The following is a 19,949-nucleotide window of genomic DNA, read 5'->3' on the forward strand; positions in this document are numbered from 1 at the left end:
CCATGATAATGTCTACATAGCATGACGACAGCAGATGCAAAATACCTCTCAAAATATCTAGGTGTGGTCCGGTTTCACCTCATTTGCTGCCCAATGAGTCAAATCAGCTTGTGTAGGGTTAGCCTGTTACAGCTAACAGTGGCCACTCTCAGGATTTTGTCATACATGGAACAATTTGGCACCCAGGCTCTGCAATAGTTCACTAGGCCCAAGAAGCTTTGCATTTGCTTCTTCGTAGAAGGATGTTTGTATATAGCAATGGCCTTGATGCTCTCTTCAGACAGTTTTATTGTGCCTTGCGACAGTTCATGTCCAAGATAATTGACCCTCCTTTGAACCCACTGTATTTTGTCTTTGGATGCCTTAAAACCGGCCTCTGCTAGAATATTGCACACAATGGTGGAGGCAGTAGCACATGAGTCCTCAGAGGCTCCGGTAACTAGCAGGTCATCCACATACTGCAGCAAACAGGTGCATGGAGGTAGTTGTGCATCCTTGAGCGTCTAGTGCACTACCGCAGAGAGAACCAGGAAGGCGCATCGGTCAGACCCATGGGAAGTCGCTGGAATGTATATTAGGTGTGGTCAAAGGTGAATGCAAACAGTGGCTGCATTTCAGGATCTACAGGAACAGACAAAAATGCAGAGCAGAGATCAACAACTGTAAAATAAGCATTTGAGTGAGGAATAGAATTAAGTATTGTATGCACATCAGGTACAATAGGAGCTAATGGCTTAATCAATTCATTAATTTTTCTTAAATCCTGTGTTAATCGCCAAGAACCATTAGCCTTTTAATTGGATTAACTGGCGTATTGCAGGGTGAATGAGTGCGGATCAGAATGCCTTGAGCCAGTAACTGTTCAATAACAGGCCGAATTCCATCTTCTTTTTCCTTGGAGAGAGGGTATTGTTTACAATAAACTGGTGTGCATTTGAGCAGAGTAGCCTTGTATGGGCAGCCGTTAAAAGGCCTGCTTCATCCTTACGCGCCTATAGACGAGGGTTAACAGCAGTCAGTTCCAAAGGAGCACATCCTGCATTGACAGTGAGAGAATACACGGCAGGAAACATGAGTTGCAGAGAATTATTGTCAAATGTAATATGAGCACCAAGTTTACGCAGCAAACCTCGTCCCAAAAGTCAAGACGGAGCAAAAAACTCAATTTCATCAATCAGTTCCTGTTCTGTAATTTCTGGAGGCGACGTTTTCGCATCCACCAATGCGAATTAGGATTACTTGTGAGATATCGTTCAGGAGTGTATTTTCTTTTCTTTCAGGTTCTCCCTTTTAGCATGTCTAATCATTTGAATGCATACAAACAAATTAATTCGAATGTATTCTTTAAACAGCCTTGTCAAATGTTTGTTTTTCCTCAGAGATTGTTACAGTAATGAATGCGTGACGGTCAGCTTGACATCAGATGTGGGCGAAGAATATGGACGCCTACCTTGCTTCTTTGCTTAGCTTAAATGAGGACGCTTCATCTGACAGAGGAGGCTCACCGAAGATCTGCGGATCAATGACCCGTTACGCAACAAAAGTATGGGTGAATTCAGATTGATTGGGACATTTTTTTCCAAGTCATTTCAATGACAGAAAATCTGAATTCAACCTACGTTTTATTCCATGCTACATTTCCCATCTGCTTGTCATGTCCACTTGTTTTTCCCTCTTTCAGAATATAGAACTTCTGTAAAGTTCTTTAAGAACTCTGTTATGTTCATTTCCAGGGTGACGTCCATCTTTAGTTTATTTCTGGTTTTATGTCACAAATTGTCAATGGGCTCCATGTTTGTGGTCCAGTACAAACACATTGCCACCAGTCTTCACAGGTCCAGTACGAGTTGCAAGTGATATATGAAGGTCCTGTACAGAGAAAAAATGTCCACTAAGAAGCATTTACCTCATCATTCTACCTACAAATACATTTATCCATACCTCCATGCATCACTGCATTGCTCACGTGGTCCTCCAAGTGAACTGTAACAAGTCATTTTCTTCACTGGTGAAGAAAATCCTGCAGAACTGCTCCGCATCAGGCTAGAACTAAAAGTGCACCAAAAACTGTCCTTGATCCCGTGACAGCCACAAAATACAGATACACTGGTTTCATTCAAATTAAAGTATAAATACACGTTTCCTAGAATTGCAGATGACACAGAAGAGTGTATGTACACAGCAAAAATTGGAGAGTTGAAATTTCGGTGTTAAACATCTTAAGTTAATTTCAACACAGAAAGAGTAATTTTAACACATTTAGAGTAAAATGGCGTTTGGTGTTGGAGTTATTTCACAGAGTTGATTATCAGTGTTAAAACAACTCTGTAAAGATGTAATTAGACTCTGCCCACGCAGTTCAAATCGCCGCCCAAAAACATTCGTTTTACAAACTTAAAGTGATAAAATATAGAATAGAGCGCATTTAAAACATTCACCTGATGCGTTTATGTAGTCTTTAAGACTTTTATATGCAATAGGCACGTTGTAGACATGACAGTACATTGCACAGTACTTTTTTCCATTGTCGATTAAATATTTTATTTTTCTTAAAATAAATAATCGGCACTGTAGATAAAATACGTCTGTACATTGTGATATTACTGCGTAAACGATGTTGTGCCTCCATCCATCCATACAGTCCTTTTTCATTTACACCTATTTACAATGTCAAAGTCTTTTGCATGTTCCAGGTAAAACGTTGGTCGAGATAAAGTAGAACAAACAGCAGAAGTACATGAAGCTGGATTGCATTGAAGGGTGGTTTGACTTCATGCAATTTCATCTGAAAGGTTGTTTTTTTTTTACTTGAGAGTGTTTCTCTTTTAGTGTTATTTTAAAAGTGTTAATTTAACACCAGAGAGTGTGGAGCTATATAAACTCAGAAAAAGTGTTGAAATCAACTCTGTGGGAGTTAATTTAACCCTGGATTTTTTGCTGTGTAGTTTGCATTCTACGAATACTCTCCAAAATGGTGCTCCAGTGCCGAATTTTTGAAAAAAGCTGTTATTTTTCTCTGCATAAAAAAAGTTACCGGAGTTTAGGGTTGTTCTGGATACACTGGTGCCAGACGTGTGAGTATTTGGCACCGGTGCTCTCTAGCCAGTGGAAAACGCATCTTTTGAAGCTCGCCAGTCGAACTAATTTCAATCAAGCAAAAGCACCGGCTCTGAACTAGCACCCGGTTCATGCTGGGGGTATTAGAAACCTGAATCATCAAAGACACCTGAAAGAACCTGAGAGGTGCGACTTTAACCACAGGCGTGCATTGTTCCTGAGATGCCCATCTTTATGAGGGTGCACAGGAGGATCTGGTGGTCAACTGTGTCAAAAGCAAAATAATGTCACATGGTAATTCAAGTTTAATTTATTCTATTAGGTTTAGAGTTACCTTTAGAGACATGACATATTGTGTCTTATTCAGCAATCGTTATTATACATCAATTTAAAATAATTAATGTACAGGCCACATATCCTTTCAGTTATCGGGTGCTCCTGTGAGGTTTCTCAACAATTTGGTTCTCCTTCGAGTGAAAACGTTCTGCACTGTTGCCTCCTACTTCACTTTTGCAGTTGCCAATTCTGCACATTTGTCAAGATGCTTGTGAAGTTTTTGGATGTCTTCTACTTCAAATCACTCATGGGTACTCAGAGCACAGTGTGAAATATACTACTAATAGACCATTTTGTTTGATAACGTTGCTGGGATGCTGATGACGATTTAATGAGGTTCTCATCTCCAGCCTTGAGAACATGACGACGTAAAATGTAATTTACTTTTAACAGCTTTTCAAAGCAAGTTCTTATTTTAGTTAAATCATGCTGTCTCCTTTACCGTCTCAATGACCTTCATAAAGTATAAGAATAGGTTAGGCAGGTTATTTGCTGTATATACTCATGCTTTGATGCATCATGTTTGCTATGAAGAGACTGGAAACAGGCAAAAGTCATTGTGAACAACATCTGAAACCTTAATGTCGTGCATATGAAACATTTTAAGCATGCCATCTTCAGTTCTAGAGCCTGCAGATGTTACCAGTGCTGCAAGGTCAAGAACTGACTTCCTGCCATGGTGTTGATTGGTTTAGATGAGCATCTCTTCATATGTCTCCACAACTCCACAAAAACATCCACTTGCAGTGGACACAGTGCTCATAACCTTTATAGCCACATTTAGCTTTTGGCTTGACTTTGAATGAAACCGATCCATTCTTTTGGACTATTATTGTTGCGCAAGAAGATTCCCGTGTTGGGAAACTTTTGAAATGTCACTTGTCCTCCTTTATAAAGTGTCTCGCTATTTTAAAAAGGTTCCAGATTCCAGTAGGAATCGTGGAAGGCGGATGAGTTCTTGGAGACTGGAGAAACCATGGAAGCATCTTCTCTAGTCCAATTTTTGACTTTGGAAGTTGTTCCTTTCCTCTATAAAACTGCATAACTGCATCCTCTATAAGGCTGCAGCTGAGCTATAGGCACAAAACAACAGTCATTCTACACACAAACTGAGCTCTGAGCATTATTTTAGCACTAGTACTATGCTAACATTTACCTCTTCACATAGAAGAGCATGTATCCGTTCATGGCCATGTTACTTGATGCTTTTGATTCAATTCAATTAAATTCAAGTTTATTTGTATAGCGCTTTTTACAATGGCTATTGTTCCAAAGCAGCTTCACAAAAGCAAATCATTACACAACAAAAGCAAATCATTCCACAGACAAAAGCAAATCACTACACAGCAGGTTGAATTACAATACAAGAAAATTGAAGATAGAATTAGTCCAGACGGAAGGTTAAGTTTTCCTCGAGCGTCATCTTGGGAAGGTCATCTCCTCACTGGGTCCACTGAGAGGCTCGGTACCTAGATGCCTCGGGATGTGCATCCCGAGGTGGAGACAAAAGGATAATTAGCGTAGCGGCCATTCATACTATTGGGAATCACAATGTACTGTAGCATAGGTTTATGTGAATCTTTATGAGTATGCTTTGCTAAAAAGATATGTCTTTAGCCTAGACTTAAACTGAGAGAGAGTGTCTGATCCCCGAACATTTGCAGGAAGGTTATTCCAGAGTTTGGGTGCCAAATGTGAAAAGCAGCTCGACCACCTTTAGTAGACTTTGCTATACGAGGAACTACCAGGAGCCCTGAGTTTTGAGATCTTAAAGAGCGTGGCGGGTTGTAGCGAGACAGAAGGCTGGTCAGATAAATGGGCGCTAAACCATTTAGAGCCTTGTAGGTCAGTAACAGTACTTTATAATCAATTCTGAAATTAACAGGCAGCCAGTGCAGGAGGATAAAACTGGGGTTATATGATCATATTTCCTTGTCCTGGTAAGAACTCGAGCGGCTGCGTTCTGCACTAACTGAAGCTTGTTTATTGAAGATGCTGGACAACCAGCGAGCAGCGCATTACAGTAATCCAGTCTAGATGTCATGAACGCATGAACTAGCTTTTCTGCATCTGAGAGAGAGAGCATGTGTCTGAGTTTAGCAATATTTCTAAGATGATAGTAGGCAGATTTTGTAACATGAGTGATATGGTGTTCGAAGGACAGGTTGCTGTCAATATCACACCCAAGTCTTTAACTGTCGGAGTAACGTTTATATCACATCCATCTAATTGTAGTTTGAGCTCAGAAATTTGCTGTAAACATGAATTTGGTCCGATAAGAAGCACCTCTGTTTTATTAGAGTTTAATAGAAGAAAATTTTTGTTTTATGTCTTTAACACACTCTGTTAATTTAGACATTTCTGATAACTCATCAGGCTTAGATGAAATGTATAGCTGTGTGTCATCTGCATAACAGTGGAAATTAACCCTGTGCTTTCTAATAATGTTCCCCAGGGGCAGCATGTATATCGAGAACAGTAAGGGGCCTAAAACTGATCCTTGAGGCACACCACACTTCACAGGCATTATACTAGAACGGTCTCCGTTTATATCTACAAATTGATAACGGTCTGATAGGTATGATTTAAACCACTTTAAAGCCTGTCCCTGTACACCAGTGGTGTTTAAACGCTCCAGGAGAATATTATGATCTAAAGTGTCAAATGCAGCAGTGAGATCCAATAAAACTAGTAGCGAGACGCAGCCTCGGTCAGAGGCTAAGAGCAGGTCATTAGTGATTTTAACTAATGCGGTTTCTGTGCTATGGTGCGGTCTAAAACCTGACTGAAACTCCTCATAGACGTCATTCATCTTTAAGAAGGAGCATAACTGCGCTGACACAACTTTTTCTAATATTTTTGATATAAATGGGAGATTTGATATCGGTCTGTAGTTAGATAGTCCATTAGGATCAAGTTGTGATTTTTTGATCAGAGGCTTAATAATTGCTAATTTGAATGGGTTGGGAACGTGACCTAATGATAGGGAGGAGTTAATAATATTTAGAAGAGGTTCACCGGCAGCTGGTAATATATCTTTCAGAAATTTAGTTGGAATAGGATCTAATACACATGTGGCAGACTTAGACTTAGTGATTAGTTTATTAAACTCTTCCTGTCCTATGGTTGCAAAACACTGTAACTGAATTTGCTGGGTACTGAGTAGGGCTGGACTATAGGACAAAGTTAAGGGTTGATTTTGACCATCTGGTTCTTTTGATACTGGTGTCACTGCATTCCAGGAGAGACCAACTTTAGTCTGATGCTGAATGAGTGACTAAGTCAATAAAACAACGGGAAGAATCTCTTACCACAATACTAACTGCTGCCCAGATGAGACACTCACTGCAGGAGCATTCAAATGAAGATGCCTAGAGAAAACAAACACAGATGTCAGCCAATCAGAAGTTGCATACTCCTTCTGATGTGATTTAATTAACATCACTCACTTTGAAGTATTGCCGCAGGTTGTCAGTGAGGATTCTTTGAGGACTGATCAGTGAGAGGTAGTTGGAGTCCTCTCTGAAGCTCCTCTGACAAGCCACAGCTTAATCGGCAGAAGAACATCAGCAACGCATGTAATGTTTGAGTCTGAATGCAGGTGTGGGACGCGTGATGCTACCTGTCACAAATGTGGAGTCGGCGAAGCTGGAACTCGCCCTCATCTTTCAGATGGGACAGGCAAACCATCAGGAACCAGAAATAAGAGATGATAAGAATAAAAGTCTGAAAGTAATACATTTGAGCATGAATACCCAGTCATCATCTCCCTCACTTGCTGATGGTCTCCCAAGACATCAGGATTGAGAGATTCAATGCAGGTCTTCAAGGTAGACAAGAGCTTAGCATTCAGATTCTTGCTGTAGCCTGTCAGCCTGACCATGTGCAGGTTAGTAAGTGCCCTAGAAAGTAAAACATTAGTTTTTTTGCTTTGAAACGGTAATCTTAAATATAATGTTGCATAAATTAAGTGTTGGTACCTGAGCATTGTGCTTCCCTCATTCCACCGCTCCTGATGGGAATACATCTTACATGAAAGGAGCACATGTAGTATAAATCCCTAAATTGGGAAAACCGTGATGGGATGTCTTCAGTTAAAGGCTGTCTGTGAAAAGCATGTATGTAAGTGAGTGTGTATGATCAATCAAACAAATGAATTATACTCCTTGTTTAAAACATTTTAAGTGTTTAAGTAAACTTCTCTAACCTTCGAGAACTGTCGCGGCCTGAAGTTCAGCCAGCAGATCGATCATCTCCTCTCTTCAGATGTTGAAGCCCACGTTTCGCTGGTAGAGGTCAAACCTCCGCTGGTCTCCAAATCTGATTCTTTCCTTTCTGGAGGTACAATCAACGCTGGGAGAATTCAAACCTTCACTGGTTTCCAGATCCTATAATTTGCAAAAGCTGACACAAACTCACTAACGTCTGATAACTTACATTTCCATAGTTTTTACCCTCTTGGTGAACACCTTGGCGTTTAATGGTGAGTTTTTGGCTCAAGGACTGCATTTAAAGTCACGTTCAAGCTTTTCTTTTTTAACCATAGAGGCCTTGTCATGTTAGAAATGAAAAGGGTCCTGTCCAAACTGTTGCTATAAAATTATAAGCACACAATATTCCGTAGAATATCATTATATGTTTTAATATTAAAATAGTCTCTTTTCCTCTATCCCAGTTCAATATTCCTCTTTTGATAAAGCAAAGTCGTTATCTTGCACAGCTTAAAATTGAGTAGCGTGATTAGTAGTGATTTTAATTTTGGATAAACCGTTCCAATAAGATTAACAATAAAAGTTACAGTACAACACAAAACCTACCTCCACATTCAATTTCTTGAAGGAGGTCCTGAAAGTAGTTTTCTCCCTCATTTCAGGAGCAACATTGATGAGAATATAGTCTGCATCTGGCTGGAAAAACAGTGTTTTGTGAGAACAGCAACAAATTGGTTAAAAGAAAGTGGTTGAACTAGGTATTGCAGTACAAATTCAAAATATTGGAGATGTCTTACTTTAGACTTGATGCACATGCAGGTTGCCAGATTCCCGCTCTGTCCCCTTTCCTTTGCCAGCTTCCATGACAGAAATAAAATACGCTGTTTTCCGCCAAACTGGCAACCCAGGGTTCTGAAGCAGTTCTGAAGGTTAACCGGTTCAATTTAATTTGACTGAATGTCTTCAGAATTCTTTCTTTTATCACACAGTCTACGATTTTCAGATAAAATCAACCGTGACACGTGGGAGGACTCATGAAGTTCTGATCTTCAGAATCGCCCGTGCACGTCTGCTTTAAGAGTAAAAAGCAGTTTGCTGAAAAACTACAAGTTACTATATCGCCCATGTACTGTAATGTTTCTTTCATGTGTGAGAAAATCCCTTACATGGACAAATGCATCAAATATAACTATAGCTGAACAGCATGCAGATAGCGATGCTTGAATTCATGAATAATAAAACTGCAACGGTGTTATACAGTGATTTTGGAGCAAAGCGGTATGGATATGAATAAAACGCACTGCACGCGTGGTCGCACTGTCCTTCGAATATCGAGAATAATATTCTCACACATCTAAAGTGCGCGCACAGAAAAAGCGGTTGATCTATAAGCCAGATGCATGTAACAATACGTCTTATTACAATGTTGTTTTTAGTGCTGAACTTATTTTAGCGTCATACATTTGGTTTAACTGCGCTGTTAAAGGAGGTGATTTTTACCATTCATCTGAACTGTGTGAAAGTGTTTTAGATGCTTACATTGTTCTCGCTCCATCCATGCAAAAACTGCGTCCTATCAGCCAAGTTTCTATTTCCTGCTGTGTAACAACAACAGTATTAGAAAAAGAATTGCCTATTAATTCTGCAGTAACACCTTATTAGTAATGCATTAAGTAAAATATAAGTGTTACCAAATATATGTGTTTTCTTCCTCTCTCTGATTACATTAGGTAGATCTTCAAGTGTGTAACGCAACCTTTAGGCAAATCTAAAGTGTGCTGTAAAGCAGCTCTAGCTCAAAATAAAATAATATTTTGAGATTTCCGATACGGCAAGGATTGTTGTACAGCGATGAGCTCGACTTACCAAGAATTTGGCCATTTCTTTATCGGTCAGGTCATCACATCTTCTTGAGTCGACCAGAGAAGATCATCTTCAGGCACCTGCAGGAATGATGCATCTGAGAAAAACAGGGGACACGTACAAAAAATAAATACGATCCTTATAACATAGAAAGGTTGAATTTAAATAAAGTGACCTCTAATTAAGTACAAATACAAATTATAGACCAAGGAAACAATGCTATAATAAACATTGTAGGGAATAAGCGAAAAAATACAAATATTTAGGTACAGTAAATAAATTAGACGCACCAAAAATTACTAGAATGTATATTCAATATTTATTATTAATGAGTGACAAAATGCTTAAAGTATCAAATAATAAGTCAAACTTTCAAATGGCTTCTGGACATCAAAATCTCCAATTTAATTTAGCGTTAGCAAAACAATTTCCGTTAATCATCACGATATAAACCTAACAAACCCCTCAGATTTGTCGCGGAAAAATTATTATTTTGAAAATTATGAACTGCTCTTCGTTAAATCGTTATAAAACTGTGATATTATTCGAAATATTAACGTTATACACTATAAGACATTACCGTGTCCCAGGAAGTTCACGCGCCCGATACCCGTTTAGGCACGGACGTTACGTTCGATGCGTGCAGCGTGTTTAAGTCACAATATACTTTTATACTAATATATTTAATATATGAATGGAGCCGGCTGTGAAATTCAAGCACGCGCCTGTTTAGAACGGTTCAAAACAAAACAAGAAGCGCTGCTGCGGCGGTCTCGTGACATCGAGGTATGACGTCACAAACCACGCGTTCGAATTCGAACTTTTTGAATCGCATTTCTTGCGCGAAAGTGTAGAGTATCGACGGATGGTTGTTCTCACCGAATGCTTCAGTCGATAAACATTGTACTGACACGAACTCCTTTTGGTTTATAATATAATCAAACAGTGTTTTATGGAGTTTAGTGAAGTTGAGAGAGAAAGAGTGGAGATGATCGGTCTTACTTCAGACGTGATGTCTGACTCTGTCAGCATTAAAGAGACAGCTGACAAAAAGCCTGTCAAGGCAACAACAACAAGAGATTCAGGGAGCGTTGGCTCAGATAATGCAGGACCCGTGAAGTTTTGTCCTTCAAACGATGTGGAGAACAGCCCAACAGGTGAGCTGGTTATTGTAGGTGCATTTATTAACATCACTTTCTTTCCCAGAACTCGAATCTGTAGTCAGAGATCTGTAGGTTACCCTCGATTTTTCTTTATTTTAGAAAAACCTGCAAAAGGAAAGAAGATGAAAGGAGCCCGTGCTGTCTTTCGGAGAGTATGGAAGGCTGTAAAGCGTCCTTTCCTTTGCTGTGATCCAAACCGAGTGGTGAATATTACACCACAGCCGGATCAAGATGATTCAGAGCTGACGCCTGTCCCGAGTCCTCCCAGAATCGCACCGACGGCCAACACAGATCCTGAGCCGGTGTGTCTGCCAGGCCAGGTCAGTGAAGATGTCTGTGAAGAGTCGTCGTGTGTGCCAGGTCCCTCCAGGAGCGAGCAAATACCTGACGTAGAAATGGCGATCCCGAGTCATCACCTGTGGCAGATCCCTCCTGTTCTGATCTGGGTGATGGTGAGTCTTAGTTACTTTAGGTTTCTGTTATTTCTACCATCTGTTGTCTATTACCACGCACTGCTGTAATTCACTGCATGTAACTTTTGTTGTATTATTTATCTCCATTTTAGAAAAGCCTAAAAAGCAGAGAAAGGGGAAAGCGGTCCGTGCGTTCATCAGGAGATTCCGTGAGGCAGTAAAGCACCTCCTCCTCTGTCGTGACTCGAAGATTGTCCAGGGTTCGACGCCACAGGTGGATCCAGACAGTGATGAGGACTTAGCAGATTGTCCCCTTTCTTTTGAGTTTGAGCCAAGCTGTCAGACCAGTTCTGACCAGGGCTATGAAGCTCTCCAGTCCCCCCCCCCACCTGTGCAAGAGGCCAGTGCAAATCCAGCCACTCCAGCCACTCCAGCCAAGCCAGCCACTCCAGCCAATCCAGCCACTCCAGCCAATCCAGCCAATCCAGCCAATCCAGCCAATCCAGCCAATCCAGCCACTCCAGCCAATCCAGCCACTCCAGCCACTCCAGCCACTCCAGCCAATCCAGCCACTCCAGCCAGTCCACCCAATCCAGCCACTCCAGCCAATCCAGCCACTCCAGCCAATCCAGCCAATCCAGCGTTGCCGCATGAGCCGGATTCTTGATTTGGGAATCAATCTGCAATCCGGTGAATCATTATTACCTATATTTCTCTGCTTTAAATCAGAATTCAGACTGTAAATCTGGTACTGTAACTTCTTCCTATCTGTTTTTCAGGTAGAGCACCTGTCTTTTTATTGGGAGATCTTCTAGGACACGGAAGTTATGGCAAGGTGTATGAGGCAACCTACCTATTTGGTGACAAAACGACGGTAAAGCAATTTTATTGACTTGTATCATCATTTTGCTTCAGATGTAGAGATGTGTGTCCACTGTCGAGATCCTTTGGTGTGTTTGGAGAAATTAACTTAATTTTTGCCATTCACAGGTTGCCGTGAAGTACATCCGCAAGCGTCAGACTGACCATTATCTTCATCTTGTAAGTTGACAAATCTAAGGATTGAGTGACTATTGCTGTAAATACCTGTAGCTAACATAAAGCAGAAATGAAATAGACAACAGAGATTTAAGTGCAAATCTAAGCAGAATGATGTTCATCGTCCAAGTAGTGAACCGTTTTTTTCTCTCTTGCTCTCTCTCTCTAGGCTGGTCATTCCAAACCCGTGCTTGCAGAAGTGGCAATGTTGCTCAGGTTGGGAAAACCTCCATTATGCCCCAACGTCATCAAATTGTACGAATGGACTGAGAAAAGACGAGCTTCGTGCTCATCATGGAGTTCCCTAAACCTTGCTGTACCTTGAATGAGTACATCGAGTGCTCGGAGCCCATCAATGAACGGGAAGCATGCTGGTTAATCGGTCAGTTAATCCAAGCTTTGAAACACTGCGTCGACCGAAGGGTCTTCCACGGCGACATCCACACGGGAACATCCTAGTGACTCCCACTACTTTGGAGCTCAAGCTAATTGACTTTGGCTGCGCTCAACTGATCCACCGCGGGGCAATCTCAGCAGTCAATATCAAGGTGTGTTTTGTGTTACATTGATCACGGTGTTGCCTTTTTGATAACGCAATAGTTCGATGCTAAAAAACGTTTCTCTTGCAGGAGCACAGCTGTACACCCCACCCGAGGTCATGAAGGATTCCACGTTCCACGCCGGCCCGGCGTATGTCTGGAGCTGTGGGCATGATTCTCTTCCGAATCCTGCATGGATATCTGCCCTTTAAAAGCAAAGACAAAATACTGCGTAACTACACTCCCGTGAAACAGACTTTATCCTCAGGTAAACTGAACAGAGACCTCTTTACTCTTGGTGTAGCAAGTAACATGTGTAAAGACCCGATTATTTAATTTGGTACATTTGAAAAGTATGACTAACCTGCGCTCTCCTCTGAAAACTTTACAGAATGCCGTGGCCTGATTTACCAGTGTTTGACCCGCAATCCAGCTGACAGACCGATGCTACAGCATCTAGAAGAGCACAGGTGGTTTTACCAACTAGACAGCGGATCCTGTGCGTCAACCGGACAACGAAAGGAAGCGTAACACATTAAGTAGGTCTTAAGTTGTCTTTATCTTTAACTTTATCTGCAAAGTTCATTGTTAAACACAGGCACGCTGTATAAGGGGGTATGGAGATTCATGCGATCAAAAGTATGTGACCCTGGACTTAAGTCTTAAGTCGCTAGGGTATATTTATAGCACTAGCCAAAAATACGTCTCAATAATTTTTGCCGTCATTTGGACGTTAAGTAAAGATCACGCTCCGTGAAGATATTTAGTATATTTCCTATTGTAAATATATTAAAACATAGTTTTTGAGTAATACGCATTGCTAAGAACTTCAGTTGGAAAACTTTCTCAATATTGAGATTTTTTACATTTCAGATTTTCAAATGTTTTGTCCTATCCCAACATTCAACTTTATGACTGGCTTTGTGGTCCATGGTCACGCATAGGAATGAAAAGAGAATAATAAAATTCACAAAAGATGTTCCTCACAAGCTCAATGAAACCCTCTTTCACAATCTCCATCTCCTATTATTGAGCCTATTATTTATGGTTTATATTTTAGAAAAGTCTTCAAAAGTGATGAAGGGGTTTGGAGAGTGGTGAAGGTTGCACTGGTTTCACTCGGTATCGCTCACACCACGATTCTAAGGCAAATCCACCCAGAATTGTGGTGATACAATGTCAGTAAGTAAGGATTCACATTTAATCGAAAAAGTCGTGGAAAGTGAGAGGACATGGAGGAACAGGTGTTTTCTCTTACCCTTCGAGACGTGACATAGTAAAACGGTATTGTTTCATTATTTATCAATCATTGTTGTACGTCAATTTCAAATAATTCATGCACTTGGACAATCAGATGTTCAGCTTTTGACTTCTTCAGTTTTCTGAGTCAGCGTCGAAAAGATTAATCTGAATATTTCATTCATACTAAGTCTTTCAAAGTTTTAAAAACCTAAATGCACATTATTTGTAATTGGTTTTGAACTTTTTATTATCTATGTCTACTTTTAGGATTTGGACAGAAGTCTTCACCTCAGTCCAGTGGAGGAAGGTCAAGACGATTCTAGGAGCCTGATGATGGAGGGTCCCTGAGGCGGAAAATATTTATATGATATCAAATAAAAACATGTTAAATATGACATAATGTTGCCATAACCTTCATTTATTAACTTAATCCCATGCTAGAAACATTTTTTTTCATAAAAGGTATACTATAATAATAAAGGTATAATAAAAGGTATATTATTTTTATGGAGACTGTAATAATGGCAGTTTTAAGCATAGAATGGAACTTCTTGAAAAATCTTTCAACACTTTAACAATGAAAATAAATAAACACCCTACAGTTTAGGATATTCAATAATGCAAATATGAGACACACTGTACTTGATATTTATTTATATACAATTCCTTTTAAATTGACAAGCAAATACATTTGTGATCTAAAAACAACTTAAACATCTTTAGTCCACACTTATTTTCTATGTTTTATCTTAAGACTAACATGTTACTTAATATTTAGTTGTATGCAAAACATTCAACATTTAAAAAATAAAATTATTAAATTTTTAAATAATAAAAATATCATTATAAAATAATATTAATATAAAATAACATAAAAACTAAATAAAATATAACAAAATGATATAAAAATATAAATAATCAGTAATATTTAAAAAAGTCAGAAGGATTGCTTCAGAATTTATATTTTAAAGAAAACCAGTTTGAAGGGGAGCGCTTTTTTATATCCCACATATGAAATATAATTCAGCAAGAAACTGCAATACCAGGTTTTTAAACATAGATGGCGACAGAAGCAAAACCTTTGAACCGTAGCTTTAACAAGAAATCATGCTGAAGTATGTTGATGCGGAATACAATTATTTCAGTATTTTCCTATTTAGGGTTAAGAGGAAACAAAGCATTTGTAAATATCTGCAGCATATATTGTGAATAAAAAACTGGATCAATAAAACACTTAAATTTAATTTATTTTAAATATAAAAATACATTTTTGCGTAAATAATCGCACATGTATCGGTTTATTTAATATTTAAAGCATTCTGTAAAATAAAAAGCGCTGTAAAAATAACACCGAAAGCTGTATGCGTATATCTACAAATATGAAAATAAGTAGTATTATGAGAGTACGTTATTGTAATACTGTAGGCATCTCTATTTCCTCTGGGTGGCGAGAGATCTTCCTGCCTGCAAAAGAAATACAATAGTATTAATGACCTTTTTAACGTGTAAATAAAGAGATTCGGTGACGTTCAGAACTCACCAGCTCTTTTAACACAGCTGATCTGAAGAAGAACGACAGTAGGAGCAACGAACACTGCGATCTCAACAATAATCACAATGACTGCAGGAAAGATGCGAGAAAAATAGCTAGAGTATGGAGCAACGGACCATATCAAACCCTTGAAAAATTCAGTGATGGTTTCGGGTGCAAGCAAAGCCATTTCGTACCTCTGAATAACGTATACGTCTTACACGCGCTATCAGCTGCATCTGTGGATCACATTAGATCAGTTCAAACGTGCTGAGATGTGAACAAGCCATGCATAGCTGAAGCCATCTCAGTGGATCCACTGGTATGTTGTACATTGAGATGCAAAAACCATAGTCATGAAGATTATTTTTAAAAAAAAAGAGACTTGAGATGCTGAGTAAGTGTCAGGGATCACGTACCTTGAGCTGCTGGTTTAGTTTGTCTTGGTTTCTTCTCGGAGCTGCTGACTGGAATCGGTTTTGTTGAATCGACTGCAGCTGCAGAAGATGAACGTTTATAATCAACACAATCTGGAGTACAATCTTGAGGAAAAAGTGAATGATTTATATTATATTCTGTAAAAGCTTTATTGTGTAATCATTTTGAAACGACTAAAGCACATGTGTCAAACTCACGGCCCGCTGGCCACATCCGCCCGCCTTGCAATCATATCTGGCCCGCAAGATCATTTTACATTATCGTTATTCATGGCCCATCGATATGAAGCGCTGTTAACGCAATACTGCACAGAACTACAGATCCCATAATGCAACGCTTCAGCTGCCTTGCCGCTTACTTCTCGCGTCAATTAAGTCTAGCTATTACAAGATATTACGAAGATAGCCGTTAGCGAAGATACCCCTCACGATGCCGAAGAGAAAAGTTGATTCTGAAAACAGAGCCTTTAATAACCGATGGGACGGGTAAACCCGTGTGTCTCATTTGTGGAGCTAATTCAATATAAGATGGCACTTTGAGACAAAACACAAGGATAACCTGAAAGACCTGGATTCAGAGCAAGTAATGTTGAACCAAGTCAGCACAAATGTGTTCCCCAAAACGAACTGAGCACACTACGCGCTGAGTTCGCACAGCGTTTTAGTGACTTTGAAGCACAAAAAGAGTTTTGAGTTGCTTCGCAACCATTTGCCGTCGATGTTGAAACTGCACCTGCGCAGATTCAGATGGAACTGATTGAGCTGCAGTGTAATGGGACACTGAAGGCAAAGTACGACACTGTTCATTCACTCCATCCCTACATCAATGCCTCAGCTCCGTCTTCATGCGGCTCGAACCTTGTGCACGTTTGGGAGCACATATCTGTGAGAAGCTCTTCTCAGTGATGAAGGTGAACAAAACAGCACACAGAAGTCGTCTCACTGATGAGCACCTGCTGTCCATCCTGAGAATCTCCACAACACAGGACTTTACACCAAACTTGTTGCAAAAAAAGATGCCAGGTATCCGGCTGCGGTCAGAGCATATAATCAGATCAGAGTCATAAGAGCAAAGAAAACGGAATGATTTGAATTGGTATTGCTGAAAAGCACACATTTTATGTACATTTCCAGGTTTTGTAGCATGTTCATATTTCTAACTTGTATAATTTCGACAGGAGATATTTTTAAGGAGAGCAAAATCTTTTGGGATATTTAAGTTTATTTTTTATATATATATACATTGACATAGGAGCAAAGGAATTTGAATGTTATATTTAACAAGATGTTTTTATGAAGAGCAAAAATTAAATAGAAGTAATTTAAGGTTTACGTTTGTTTCAGCATAATAACATTTAGTTTTAGTGTGTTAAATAAATGTTTATCCTGTTCGCCCGCGACCTAAAGTGTGTTTTTGAATTTTGGCCCCTTGTACAACTGAGTTTGACATCCCTGGACTAAAGGGTGTACTATGGTCGTGACTCGTGTATAAACCAGACACTGATGTTGTGAGTCAGTGATGGTGCACCTGGTCGTGTAGTTTGTCTTGGTTTATTCTTGACTGGGAGCGGTTTTGTTGAATCGACTGCAGCTGCAAGAAGATGAACGTTTATCATCGACACACTGTTAAACATTCATTTTATCATCCTTGATAAACTCACATGAAATATAGTTTGCGTTGAATTATCACGGGATGAGAGTTATTTCTGTACAACATTAAGTTGTTTATGCCTAATTTTTTAAGAGTAAAAAGCTGCAGCATGTATCTCTTTAGTTAGTCCTCAATTAACTACATTATTAATCCTCATGTTGTGTTTGTGAAATCCATTGGGTTTGGTTTTCTTTTTACCTGAATACTTGACAGTATACGTGACCGAGGTCTTCGGTTGATTTCTCTGAGTAACCTCACATCTCCACTCTCTGTTGAGATCTTCATTCTGGAGTTTTGTAGTCAGAGAGATGTTACAGTGTTCTGAGGAGAATGAGATCTGATATCTGGAGTCTGTCTGTAGATTCACACCGGTCTGATTCACCCAGATCAGCTGAACTTCATCACGGACCAAAGAATCACAAGAGATTAGATCACAATACAACTGACAGGAGAGAGTCACAGAGCTGCCTTGACTGATCTGAGAGGAGGATGAAGTGACTGAAAGACAAAATAAAACAGAAATCATTGACACTGAACGTGTGAGATTAAACGTAAAGAAAGGATTTAATCATACAACTTAAAGAAACACTCACCATGAAGAAAATGCAGATAAACGCGTGAATCATTTCCTTGTTGTTCATTCTTTCCTTGTTTTCCAGTCACAAATTGCCGGCAGATGTAAGATCCATGATCTTCTTTCGTGACTTTAGTGATGTTCAGAGAGCAGTCAGAGCCCAGACTCAGTCTCTCAGATCTCTCTATGTCTTTCTTCTTTTTCCTCCATAAATCAGTTCAACTGTCCCTGATTGTTTGCTATACATCCATGCAGTTGATGTACAGCCAAAAGAGCATTATTACAGGGCAGACTGACATTTTCACCAGAACTGCAGAACACATGAGTATCACGCGCTCCACGGTACCTAAATGATGATAATAATTATTAAAGCTTGAATAAACATTCGGCAAAAGTTGTCTTGAGAAAGCAGTGGTTTAAAATGCTTGTAGTTTGAATGTGTTGATGTGAAGAAGTTTGAAAGTAGAATAAACAATAGACGGATAAATAGTCGCTATGTGATAGACCCGGGTGGTTGCTAGGGTGTTGCCATGTGTTTCTAGGGTACTCAGGGTGCTTGCTAGGGTATTCTGGGAGGTTGCTATGTGATAGATAGATAGCTGGATAGATTTCAGACATTTTCTTGATGAATAATCTGTAAATACAATCTTTTTGTCTCATGTTTTCAGTTCAGGGTAGTTGCAGAAAGAAACGAAGAAATCAGGGTTAACAAAAAATTGATTAAATGAAAAAAAAAACACCCTGTGCTTGCAAAGATGAGTAATTTATGATGATTTTTATTTTCAAAAATCCTTATGAATGCAGATCGAGTGAGAACCATATATATATCTATAAATATATATAAAATTTACTGGGACCACATTATATTACAGAACAGATGCACTGATGTATTTGTAGCACACTTGAAACTGTCTTTCATACAATAGTGCACTCAAGTGGTAACTAATTACGTTTTTAAAAACAAAGTATGTTAAAAGTGCATTTTAGTTCATGTTCATGGTGCAGAGTTGAGTACACTTAGATGATCTTAAGTTCATCTTAAGAAGTACTAAACTGTACTTTTTTTTTTTTGCATGTCATATAATCTGCTTTCTGGTATACTTCATAGTTTAGGAGACTTTAGAGAGTTTCAAATGTACAATTCTAAACAAGCAATAAATAATAAAACGGTATTTACATCACTTGAATTTCATCAAAATTTCATTGTGCCGAGTTAAGTTTCAGAAATCAAACTAAATTGTTTAAATAGACCGTTGTTCAAATCGTGCATCTTTTATGGTAAAGATAATAAAGAGATTTCTTCACCTGTGAGAAGTGCAGAGAGAACGAGTCCCAGCAGACACATCTGACTCTTATCAGCCATTTTCTCTTACTGTCCAAATAATTGCATCTCTTCCTTTAAACGTCGCCAGCTCCTCCTCCAGACTTTAAGATCCTATTTAAGATCGCCCACACTATACCGATGAATTACTTTTCTGCTCATCAGTTAATCTGAGGCGGTTAACACTTATTGTAGTTTGAATTTAATTGTAGAATTGAGACTTTGAAGAGCTATTTGTTTGCTTCATTGCGAGGTTTTCAGTCAGCCAAACGCTGCCGTTAGATAGCGTACGTACATCTAGGAGACGTCTATGTGACATCAGCAAGACGTATTATTTAGGTAGTTTGCTCATCTGCAATACGTCTATTGAGCGTCTCCTTTTAGATGTCTAATAGATGTCTATTAGATGTCTTTGAGATGTTATGCTTTCAAATGCATGCACAACTGACGTCTGCTAGATGTTTGTAGCCAGCAGATGCTTTCCAGATCAAGAGATCTTTAACAGACATCTTGCAGACGTACGTGTGCTATCACAGTAGACACATCTACATCAACATCTACATTTCAAAGAAT

General features: G+C 39.3%; 2 pseudogenes; one reads left to right on the forward strand and one right to left on the reverse strand.

Moving 5' to 3' along the window:
- The first annotated feature begins 10,455 nt into the window (after window positions 1–10,455).
- On the forward strand, window positions 10,456–13,151 carry LOC122342251 (annotated as a pseudogene).
- A 1,712-nt stretch (window positions 13,152–14,863) lies between these two features.
- LOC122343075 lies at window positions 14,864–19,418 on the reverse strand (annotated as a pseudogene).
- Window positions 19,419–19,949: the final 531 nt, after the last annotated feature.

The sequence above is a fragment of the Puntigrus tetrazona genome, chromosome 4 (assembly GCF_018831695.1).
Source record: "Puntigrus tetrazona isolate hp1 chromosome 4, ASM1883169v1, whole genome shotgun sequence".
In the NCBI taxonomy this organism is placed as follows: Eukaryota; Metazoa; Chordata; class Actinopteri; order Cypriniformes; family Cyprinidae; genus Puntigrus; species Puntigrus tetrazona.